The sequence below is a fragment of the Magnolia sinica genome, chromosome 12 (genome assembly GCF_029962835.1).
Source record: "Magnolia sinica isolate HGM2019 chromosome 12, MsV1, whole genome shotgun sequence".
Lineage (NCBI taxonomy): Eukaryota > Viridiplantae > Streptophyta > Magnoliopsida > Magnoliales > Magnoliaceae > Magnolia > Magnolia sinica.
Genome location: NC_080584.1, coordinates 54820883 through 54833147, shown reverse-complemented (window position 1 = coordinate 54833147; position 12265 = coordinate 54820883).

Genomic DNA, 12265 nt, shown 5'->3' with positions numbered 1-12265 from the left:
TTAGGTTTAAGTTCTAAGTAATAGGTTTAGGGAATTGAGAATTGGTTAAGGTTTAGGTTTAGGAAATCGGGTTCGGGTTCGAGATCGGGTTTAGGTTTGGGTTTTCAAGTTTAGGTTTAGGTTAGGGAGTTGAGATTAGGATTAGGTGTGGGTTTAAGTTCAGGGATTTGAGAATACATTTAGGTTTTAGGTTTAGGTTTAGGTTATAGGTTATTGGTTTATGTTTAGATTTAGGTTAACGTTTAGCTTTGGATTATAGGCTATAGGTTTAGGGAATTGAGAACAGGTTAAAGTTTAGGTTTGGGAATTCGGGTTCGGGTTCGGGAACGGGTTTAGGCTTGGGTTTTCAAGTTTAGGTATAGGTTTAGGTTAGGGAGTTGAGATTAGGATTAGGTGTAGGTTTAGGTTTAGGGATTCGAGAATACATTTAGGTTTTAGGTTTAGGTTTAGGTTATAGGTTATTGGTTTAGGTAAAGGTTTAGGTTTAGGTTTAGGTTTAGGTTTAGGTTATAAGCTATAGGTTTACGGAATTGAGAATAGGTTAAGGTTTTGGTTTAGGAAATTGGGTTCGGGTTCGGGATCGGGTTTAGGTTTGGGTTTTCAAGTTTACGTTTAGGTTTAGGTTAAGGAGTTGAGATTAGGATTAGGTGTAGGTTTAGGTTTAGGGATTTGAGAATACATTAGGGTTTAGGTTTAGGTTTAGGTTATATGTTATATAGGCTTAGGTTTAGGTTTAGCTTATAAGCTATAGGTTTAGGGAATTGAGAATAGGTTAAGGTTTAGGTTTAGGAAATTGAGTTTCGGGTTCGAGATCGTGTTTAGGTTTGGGTTTTCAAGTTTAGGCTTAGGTTAGGGAGTTGAGATTAGGATTACGTGTAGGTTTAGGTTTAGGGATTTGAGAATACATTTAGGTTTTAGGTTTAGGTTTAGGTTATAGGTTATTGGTTTAGGTTTAGATTTAGGTTAAGGTTTAGGTTTGGATTATAAGCTATAGGTTTAAGGAATTGAGAATAGGTTAAGGTTTAGGTTTAGGAAATCGGGTTCGGGTTCGGGATCAAAATTAGGTTTGGGTTTTCAAGTTTAGGTTTAGTTTTAGGTTAGGGAGTTGAGATTAGGATTAGGTGTAGTTTTAGGTTTAGGGATTTGAGAATACATTAGGTTTTAGGTTTAGGTTTAGGTTATATGTTATATAGGTTTAGGTTTAGGTTATAAGCTATAGGTTTAGGGAATTGAGAATTGGTTAAGGTTTAGGTTTAGGAAATCGGGTTCGAGTTCGAGATCGGGTTTAGGTTTGGGTTTTTCTAGTTTAGGTTTAGGTTAGGGAGTTGAGATTAGGATTAGGTGTAGGTTTAAGTTAAGGGATTTGAGAATACATTTAGGTTTTAGGTTTAGGTTTAGGTTATATGTTATTGGTTTAGGTTTAGATTTAGGTTAAGGTTTAGCTTTGGATTATAGGCTATAGGTTTAGGGAATTGAGAATAGGTTAAGGTTTAGGTTTGGGAATTCGGGTTCGGGTTCGGGAACGGGTTTAGGTTTGGATTTTCAAGTTTAGGTTTAGGTTTAGGATTGGGAGTTAAGATTAGGATTAGGTGTAGGTTTAGATTTAGGGATTCGAGAATACATTTAGGTTTTATGTTTAGGTTTAGGTTATAGGTTATTGGTTTAGGTTAAGGTTTAGGTTATAAGCTATAGGTTTAGGGAATTGAGAATAGGTTAAGGTTTTGGTTTAGGAAATCGGGTTCGGGTTCGGGATCGGGTTTTGGTTTGGGTTTTCAAGTTTAGGTTTAGGTTTCGGTTAGGGAGTTGAGATTAGGATTAGGTGTAGGTTTAGGTTTAGGGATTTGAGAATACATTCGGGTTTAGGTTTAGGTTTAGGTTATATGTGATATAGGTTTAAGTTTAGGTTTAGGTTATAAGCTATAGGTTTAGGGAATTGAGAATAGGTTAAGGTTTCGGTTTAGGAAATTGGGTTCGGGTTCGAGATCGGGTTTAGGTTTGGGTTTTCAAGTTTAGGTTTAGGTTAGGGAGTTGAGATTAGGATTAAGTGTAGGTTTAGGTTTAGGGATTTGAGAATACATTTAGGTTTTAGGTTTAGGTTTAGGTTATAGGTTATTGGTTTAGGTTTAGATTTAGGTTAAGGTTTAGGTTTGGATTATAAGCTTTATGTTTAGGGAATTGAGAATAGGTTAAGGTTTAGGTTTAGAAAATCGAGTTCGGGTTCGGGATCGGGTTTAGGTTTGGGTTTTCAAGTTTTGGTTTAGGTTTAGGTTAGGGAGTTGAGATTAGGATTAGGTGTGGGTTTAAGTTCAGGGATTTGAGAATACATTTAGGTTTTAGGTTTAGGTTTAGTTTATAGGTTATTCGTTTAGGTTTAGATTTAGGTTAATGTTTAGCTTTGGATTATAGGCTATAGGTTTAGGGAATGGAGAATAGGTTAAGGTTTAGGTTTGAGAATTCGGGTTCGGGTTCGGGAACGGGTTTAGGCTTGGGTTTTCAAGTTTAGGTTTAGGTTTAGGTTGGGGAGTTGAGATTAGGATTAGGTGTAGGTTTAGGTTTAGGGATTCGAGAATACATTTAGGTTTTAGGTTTCGGTTTACGTTATAGGTTATTGGTTTAGGTAAAGGTTTAGGTTTTGGTTTAGGTTTAGGTTATAAGCTATAAGTATAGGGAATTGAGAATAGGTTAAGGTTTTGGTTTAGGAAATTGGGTTCAGGTTCGGGGTCGGGTTTAGGTTTGGGTTTTCAAGTTTAGGTTTAGGTTTAGGTTAGGGAGTTGAGATTAGGATAAGGTGTAGGTTTAGGTTTAAGGATTTGAGAATACATTAGGGTTTAGGTTTATGTTTAGGTTATATGTTATGTAGGCTTAGGTTTAGGTTTATCTTGTAAGCTATTGGTTTAGGGAATTGAGAATAGGTTAAGGTTTAGGTTTTGGAAATTGAGTTTCGGGTTCGAGATCGTGTTTAGGTTTGGGTTTTCAAGTTTAGGTTTAGGTTAGGGAGTTGAGATTAGGATTACGTGTAAGTTTAGGTTTAGGGATTTGAGAATACATTTAGGTTTTAGGTTTAGGTTTAGGTTATAGGTTATTGGTTTAGGTTTAGATTTAGGTTAAGGTTTAGGTTTGGATTATAAGCTATAGGTTTAGGGAATTGAGAATAGGTTAAGGTTTAGGTTTAGGAAATCGGGTTCGGGTTCGGGATCGAATATAGGTTTGGGTTTTCAAGTTTAGGTTTAGTTTTAGGTTAGGGAGTTGAGATCAGGATTAGGTGTTGTTTTAGGTTTAGGGGTTTGAGAATACATTAGGTTTTAGGTTTAGGTTTAGGTTATATGTTATATAGGTTTAGGTTTAGGTTATAAGATATAGGTTTAGGGAATTGAGAATTGGTTAAGGTTTAGGTTTAGGAAATTGGGTTCGAGTTCGAGATCGGGTTTAGGTTTGGGTTTTCTAGTTTAGGTTTAGGTTAGGGAGTTGAGATTAGGATTAAGTGTAGGTTTAAGTTAAGGGATTTGAGAATACATTTAGGTTTTAGGTTTAGGTTTAGGTTATATGTTATTGGTTTAGGTTTAGATTTAGGTTAAGGTTTAGCTTTGGATTATAGGCTATAGGCTTAGGGAATTGAGAATAGGTTAAGGTTTAGGTTTGGGAATTCGGGTTCAGGTTCGGGAACGGGTTTAGGTTTGGGTTTTCAAGTTTAGGTTTAGGTTTAGGATTGGGAGTTAAGATTAGGATTAGGTGTAGGTTTAGGTTTAGGGATTCGAGAATACATTTAGGTTTTATGTTTAGGTTTAGTTTATAGGTTATTGGTTTAGGTTAAGGTTTAGGTTTAGGTTTAGGTTATAAGCTATACGTTTAGGGAATTGAGAATAGGTTAAGGTTTTGGTTTAGGAAATTGGGTTCGGGTTCGGGATCAGGTTTAGGTTTGGGTTTTCAAGTTTAGGTTTAGGTTTAGGTTAGGGAGTTGAGATTAGGATAAGGTGTAGGTTTAGGTTTAGGGATTTGAGAATACATTAGGGTTTAGGTTTAGGTTTAGGTTATATGTTATATAGGCTTAGGTTTAGGTTTAGCTTATAAGCTATTGGTTTAGGGAATTGAGAATAGGTTAAGGTTTAGGTTTAGGAAATCGGGTTCGAGTTCGAGATCGGGTTTAGGTTTGGGTTTTCTAGTTTAGGTTTAGGTTAGGGAGTTGAGATTAGGATTAGTTGTAGGTTTAAGTTAAGGGATTTGAGAATACATTTAGGTTTTAGGTTTAGGTTTAGGTTATATGTTATTGGTTTAGGTTTAGATTTAGGTTAAGGTTTAGCTTTGGATTATAGGCTATAGGTTTAGGGGATTGAGAATAGGTTAAGGTTTAGGTTTGGGAATTCGGGTTCGGGTTCGGGAACGGGTTTAGGTTTGGGTTTACAAGTTTAGGTTTAGGTTTAGGTTATAAGCTATAGGTTTAGGGAATTGAGAATAGGTTAAGGTTTTGGTTTAGGAAATCGGGTTCGGGTTCGGGATCGGGTTTTGGGTTGGGTTTTCAAGTTTAGGTTTAGGTTTAGGTTTAGGTTAGGGAGTTGAGATTAGGATTAGGTGTAGGTTTAGGTTTAGGGATTTGAGAATACATTCGGGTTTAGGTTTAGGTTTAGGTTATATGTGATATAGGTTTAAGTTTAGGTTTAGGTTATAAGCTATAAGTTTAGGGAATTGAGAATAGGTTAAGGTTTAGGTTTAGGAAATTGGGTTCGGGTTCGATATCGGGTTTAGGTTTGGGTTTTCAAGTTTAGGTTTAGGTTAGGGAGTTGAGATTAGGATTAAGTGTAGGTTTAGGTTTAGGGATTTGAGAATACATTTAGGTTTTAGTTTTAGGTTTAGGTTATAGGTTATTGGTTTAGGTTTAGATTTAGGTTAAGGTTTAGGTTTGGATTATAAGCTTTATGTTTAGGGAATTGAGAATAGGTTAAGGTTTAGGTTTAGAAAATCGGGTTCGGGTTCGGGATAGGGTTTAGGTTTGGGTTTTCAAGTTTTGGTTTTGGTTTAGGTTAGGGAGTTGAGATTAGGATTAGGTGTGGGTTTAAGTTCAGAGATTTGCGAATACATTTAGGTTTTAGGTTTAGGTTTAGGTTATAGGTTATTGGTTTAGGTTTAGATTTAGGTTAATGTTTAGCTTTGGATTATAGGCTATAGGTTTAGGGAATTGAGAATAGGTTAAGGTTTAGGTTTGAGAATTCGGGTTCAGGTTCGAGAACGGGTTTAGGCTTGGGTTTTCAAGTTTAGGTTTAGGTTTAGGTTAGGGAGTTGAGATTAGGATTAGGTGTAGGTTTAGGTTTAGGGATTCGAGAATACATTTAGGTTTTAGGTTTAGGTTTACGTTATAGGTTATTGGTTTAGGTAAAGGTTTAGGTTTTGGTTTAGGTTTAGGTTATAAGCTATAAGTATAGGGAATTGAGAATAGGTTAAGGTTTTGGTTTAGGAAATTGGGTTCATGTTCGGGATCGGGTTTAGGTTTGGGTTTTCAAGTTTAGGTTTAGGTTTAGGTTAGGGAGTTGAGATTAGGATAAGGTGTAGGTTTAGGTTTAGGGATTTGAGAATACATTAGGGTTTAGGTGTAGGTTTAGGTTATATGTTATGTAGGCTTAGGTTTAGGTTTATCTTGTAAGCTATTGGTTTAGGGAATTGAGAATAGGTTAAGGTTGAGGTTTTGGAAATTGAGTTTCGGGTTCGAGATCGTGTTTAGGTTTAGGTTAGGGAGTTGAGATTAGGATTACGTGTAAGTTTAGGTTTAGGGATTTGAGAATACATTTAGGTTTTAGGTTTAGTTTTAGGTTATAGGTTATTGGTTTAGGTTAAGGTTTAGGTTTGGATTATAAGCTATAGGTTTAGGAAATTGAGAATAGGTTAAGGTTTAGGTTTAGGAAATCGGGTTCGGGTTCAGGATCGAATATAGGCGTGGGTTTTCAAGTTTAGGTTTAGTTTTAGGTTAGGGAGTTGAGATCAGGATTAGGTGTAGTTTTAGGTTTAGGGGTTTGAGAATACATTAGGTTTTAGGTTTAGGTTTAGGTTATATGTTATATAGGTTTAGGTTTAGGTTATAAGATATAGGTTTAGGGAATTGAGAATTGGTTAAGGTTTAGGTTTAGGAAATTGGGTTCAAGTTCGAGATCGGGTTTAGGTTTGGGTTTTCTAGTTTAGGTTTTGGTTAGGGAGTTGAGATTAGGATTAAGTGTAGGTTTAAGTTAAGGGATTTGAGAATACATTTAGGTTTTAGGTTTAGGTTTAGGTTATATGTTATTGGTTTAGGTTTAGATTTAGGTTAAGGTTTAGCTTTGGATTATAGGCTATAGGCTTAGGGAATTGAGAATAGGTTAAGGTTTAGGTTTGGGAATTCGGGTTCAGGTTCGGGAACGGGTTTAGGTTTGGGTTTTCAAGTTTAGGTTTAGGTGTAGGATTGGGAGTTACGATTAGGATTAGGTGTAGGTTTAGGTTTAGGGATTCGAGAATACATTTAGGTTTTATGTTTAGGTTTAGTTTATAGGTTATTGGTTTAGGTTAAGGTTTAGGTTTAGGTTTAGGTTATAAGCTATAGGTTTAGGGAATTGAGAATAGGTTAAGGTTTTGGTTTAGGAAACTGGGTTCGGGTTCGGGATCAGGTTTAGGTTTGGGTTTTCAAGTTTAGGTTTAGGTTTAGGTTAGGGAGTTGAGATTAGGATAAGGTGTAGGTTTAGGTTTAGGGATTTGAGAATACATTAGGGTTTAGGTTTAGGTTTAGGTTATATGTTATATAGGCTTAGGTTTAGGTTTAGCTTATAAGCTATTGGTTTAGGGAATTGAGAATAGGTTAAGGTTTAGGTTTAGGAAATCGGGTTCGAGTTCGAGATCGGGTTTAGGTTTGGGTTTTCTGGTTTAGGTTTAGGTTAGGGAGTTAAGAATAGGATTAGGTGTAGGTTTAAGTTAAGGGATTTGAGAATACATTTAGGTTTTAGGTTTAGGTTTAGGTTATATGTTATTAGTTTAGGTTTAGATTTAGGTTAAGGTTTAGCTTTGGATTATAGGCTATAGGTTTAGGGGATTGAGAATAGGTTAAGGTTTAGGTTTGGGAATTCGGGTTCGGGTTCGGGAACGGGTTTAGGTTTGGGTTTACAAGTTTAGGTTTAGGTTTAGGTTATAAGCTATAGGTTTAGGGAATTGAGAATAGGTTAAGGTTTTGGTTTCGGAAATCGGGTTCGGGATCGGGATCGGGTTTTGGTTTGGGTTTTCAAGTTTAGGTTTAGGTTTAGGTTAGGGAGTTGAGATTAGGATTAGGTGTAGGTTTAGGTTTAGGGATTTGAGAATACATTCGGGTTTAGGTTTAGGTTTAGGTTATATGTGATATAGGTTTAAGTTTAGGTTTAGGTTATAAGCTATAGGTTTAGGGAATTGAGAATAGGTTAAGGTTTGGGTTTAGGAAATTGGGTTCGGGTTCGAGATCGGGTATAGGTTTGGGTTTTCAAGTTTAGGTTTAGGTTAGGGAGTTGAGATTAGGATTAAGTGTAGGTTTAGGTTTAGGGATTTGAGAATACATTTAGGTTTTAGGTTTAGGTTTAGGTTATAGGTTATTGGTTTAGGTTTAGATTTAGGTTAAGGTTTAGGTTTGGATTATAAGCTTTATGTTTAGGGAATTGAGAATAGGTTAAGGTTTATGTTTAGAAAATCGGGTTCGGGTTCGGGATCGGGTTTAGGTTTGGGTTTTCAAGTTTTGGTTTAAGTTTAGGTTAGGGAGTTGAGATTAGGATTAGGTGTGGGTTTAAGTTCAGGGATTTGAGAATACATTTGGGTTTTAGGTTTAGGTTTAGGTTATAGGTTATTGGTTTAGGTTTAGATTTAGGTTAATGTTTAGCTTTGGATTATAGGCTATAGGTTTAGGGAATTGAGAATAGGTTATGGTTTAGGTTTGGGAAATCGGGTTCGGGTTCGGGAACGGGTTTAGGCTTGGGTTTTCAAGTTTAGGTTTAGGTTTAGGTTAGGGAGTTGAGATTAGGATTTGGTGTAGGTTTAGGTTTAGGGATTCGAGAATACATTTAGGTTTTAGGTTTAGGTTTACGTTCTAGGTTATTGGTTTAGGTAAAGGTTTAGGCTTTGGTTTAGGTTTAGGTTATAAGCTATAAGTATAGGGAATTGAGAATAAGTTAAGGTTTTGGTTTAGGAAATTGGGTTCAGGTTCGGGATCGGGTTTAGGTTTGGGTTTTCAAGTTTAGGTTTAGGTTTAGGTTTGGGAGTTGAGATTAGGATAAGGTGTAGGTTTAGGTTTAGGGATTTGAGAATACATTAGGGTTTAGGTTTAGGTTTAGGTTATATGTTATGTAGGCTTAGGTTTAGGTTTATCTTGTAAGCTATTGGTTTAGGGAATTGAGAATAGGTTAAGGTTGAGGTTTTGGAAATTGAGTTTCGGGTTCGAGATCGTGTTTAGGTTTGGGTTTTCAAGTTTAGGTTTAGGTTAGGGAGTTGAGATTAGGATTACGTGTAAGTTTAGGTTTAGGGATTTGAGAATACATTTAGGTTTTAGGTTTAGGTTTAGATTATAGGTTATTGGTTTAGGTTTAGATTTAGGTTAAGGTTTAGGTTTGAATTATAAGCTATAGGTTTAGGGAATTGAGAATAGGTTAAGGTTTAGGTTTAGGAAATCGGGTTCGGGTTCGGGATCGAATATAGGTTTGGGTTTTCAAGTTTAGGTTTAGTTTTAGGTTAGGGAGTTGAGATCAGGATTAGGTGTAGTTTTAGGTTTAGGGGTTTGAGAATACATTAGGTTTTAGGTTTAGGTTTAGGTTATATGTTATATAGGTTTAGGTTTAGGTTATAAGATATAGGTTTAGGGAATTGAGAATTGGTTAAGGTTTAGGTTTAGGAAATTGGGTTCGAGTTCGAGATCGGGTTTAGGTTTGGGTTTTCTAGTTTAGGTTTAGGTTAGGGAGTTGAGATTAGGATTAAGTGTAGGTTTAAGTTAAGGGATTTGAGAATACATTTAGGTTTTAGGTTTAGGTTTAGGTTATATGTTATTGGTTTAGGTTTAGATTTAGGTTAAGGTTTAGCTTTGGATTATAGGCTATAGGCTTAGGGAATTGAGAATAGGTTAAGGTTTAGGTTTGGGAATTCGGGTTCAGGTTCGGGAACCGGTTTAGGTTTGGGTTTTCAAGTTTAGGTTTAGGTTAGGGAGTTGAGATTCGGATTAAGTGTAGGTTTAGGTTTAGGGATTTGAGAATACATTTAGGTTTTAGGTTTAGGTTTAGGTTATAGGTTATTGGTTTAGGTTTAGATTTAGGTTAAGGTTTAGGTTTGGATTATAAGCTTTATGTTTAGGGAATTGAGAATAGGTTAAGGTTTAGGTTTAGAAAATCGGGTTCGGGTTCGGGATCGGGTTTATGTTTGGGTTTTCAAGTTTTGGTTTAGGTTTAGGTTAGGGAGTTGAGATTAGGATTAGGTGTGGGTTTAAGTTCAGGGATTTGAGAATACATTTAGGTTTTAGGTTTAGGTTTAGGTTATAGGTTATTGGTTTAGGTAAAGGTTTAGGTTTTGGTTTAGGTTTAGGTTATAAGCTATAAGTATAGGGAATTGAGAATAGGTTAAGGTTTTGGTTTAGGAAATTGGGTTCAGGTTCGGGATCGGGTTTAGGTTTGGGTTTTCAAGTTTAGGTTTAGGTTTAGGTTAGGGAGTTGAGATTAGGATAAGGTGTAGGTTTAGGTTTAGGGATTTGAGAATACATTAGGGTTTAGGTTTAGGTTTAGGTTATATGTTATATAGGCTTAGGTTTAGGTTTAGCTTATAAGCTATTAGTTTGGGGAATTGATAATAGGTTAAGGTTTAGGTTTAGGAAATTGAGTTTCCGGTTCGAGATCGTGTTTAGGTTTGGGTTTTCATGTTTAGGTTTAGGTTTAGGATTGGGAGTTAAGATTAGGATTAGGTGTAGGTTTAGGTTTAGGGATTCAAGAATACATTTAGGTTTTATGTTTAGGTTTAGTTTATAGGTTATTGGTTTAGGTTAAGGTTTAGGTTTAGGTTTAGGTTATAAGCTATAGGTTTAGGGAATTGAGAATAGGTTAAGGTTTTGGTTTAGGAAATTGGGTTCGGGTTCGGGATCAGGTTTAGGTCTAGGTTTTCAAGTTTAGGTTTAGGTTTAGGTTAGGGAGTTGAGATTAGGATAAGGTGTAGGTTTAGGTTTAGGGATTTGAGAATACATTAGGGTTTAGGTTTAGGTTTAGGTTATATGTTATATAGGCTTAGGTTTAGGTTTAGCTTATAAGCTATTGGTTTAGGGAATTGAGAATAGGTTAAGGTTTAGGTTATAAGCTATAAGTATAGGGAATTGAGAATAGGTTAAGGTTTTGGTTTAGGAAATTGGGTTCAGGTTCGGGATCGGGTTTAGGTTTGGGTTTTCAAGTTTAGGTTTAGGTTTAGGTTAGGGAGTTGAGATTAGGATAAGGTGTAGGTTTAGGTTTAGGGACTTGAGAATACATTAGGGTTTAGGTTTAGGTTTAGGTTATATGTTATATAGGCTTAGGTTTAGGTTTAGCTTATAAGCTATTAGTTTGGGGAATTGATAATAGGTTAAGGTTTAGGTTTAGGAAATTGAGTTTCCGGTTCGAGATCGTGTTTAGGTTTGGGTTTTCATGTTTAGGTTTAGGTTTAGGATTGGGAGTTAAGATTAGGATTAGGTGTAGGTTTAGGTTTAGGGATTCGAGAATACATTTAGGTTTTATGTTTAGGTTTAGTTTATAGGTTATTGGTTTAGGTTAAGGTTTAGGTTTAGGTTTAGGTTATAAGCTATAGGTTTAGGGAATTGAGAATAGGTTAAGGTTTTGGTTTAGGAAATTGGGTTCGGGTTCGGGATCAGGTTTAGGTCTAGGTTTTCAAGTTTAGGTTTAGGTTTAGGTTAGGGAGTTGAGATTAGGATAAGGTGTAGGTTGAGGTTTAGGGATTTGAGAATACATTAGGGTTTAGGTTTAGGTTTAGGTTATATGTTATATAGGCTTAGGTTTAGGTTTAGCTTATAAGCTATTGGTTTAGAGAATTGAGAATAGGTTAAGGTTTAGGTTTAGGAAATCGGGTTCGAGTTCGAGACCGGGTTTAGGTTTGGGTTTTCTAGTGTTGGTTTAGGTTACGGAGTTGAGATTGGGATTAGGTGTAGGTTTAAGTTAAGGGATTTGAGAATACATTTAGGTTTTAGGTTTAGGTTTAGGTTATATGTTATTGGTTTAGGTTTAGATTTAGGTTAAGGTTTAGCTTTGGATTATAGGCTATAGGTTTAGGGGATTGAGAATAGGTTAAGGTTTAGGTTTGGGAATTCGGGTTCGGGTTCGGGAACGAGTTTAGGTTTGGGTTTACAAGTTTAGGTTTAGGTTTAGGTTATAAGCTATAGGTTTAGGGAATTGAGAATAGGTTAAGGTTTTGGTTTAGGAAATCGGGTTCGGGATCGGGATCGGGTTTTTGTTTGGGTTTTCAAGTTTAGGTTTAGGTTTAGGTTAGGGAGTTGAGATTAGGATTAGGTGTAGGTTTAGGTTTAGGGATTTGAGAATACATTCGGGTTCAGGTTTAGGTTTAGGTTATATGTGATATAGGTTTAAGTTTAGGTTTAGGTTATAAGCTATAGGTTTAGGGAATTGAGAATAGGTTAAGGTTTAGGTTTAGGAAATTGGGTTCGGGTTCGAGATCGGGTTTAGGTTTGGGTTTTCAAGTTTAGGTTTAGGTTAGGGAGTTGAGATTAGGTTTTAGTGTAGGTTTTGGTTTAGGGATTTGAGAATACATTTAGGTTTTAGGTTTAGGTTTAGGTTATAGGTTATTGGTTTAGGTTTAGATTTAGGTTAAGGTTTAGGTTTGGATTATAAGCTTTATGTTTAGGGAATTGAGAATAGGTTAAGGTTTAGGTTTAGAAAATCGGGTTCGGGTTCGGGATCGGGTTTAGGTTTGGGTTTTCAAGTTTTGGTTTAGGTTTAGGTTAGGGAGTTGAGATTAGGATTAGGTGTGGGTTTAAGTTCAGGGATTTGAGAATACATTTAGGTTTTAGGTTTAGGTTTAGGTTATAGGTTATTGGTTTAGGTTTAGATTTAGGTTAATGTTTAGCTTTGGATTATAGGCTATAGGTTTAGGGAATTGAGAATAGGTTAAGGTTTAGGTTTGAGAATTCGGGTTCGGGTTCGGGAACTGGTTTAGGCTTGGGTTTTCAAGTTTAGGTTTAGGTTTAGGTTAGGGAGTTGAGATTAGGATTAGGTGTAGGTTTAGGTTTAGGGATTCGAGAATACATTTAGGTTTTAGGTTTAGGTTT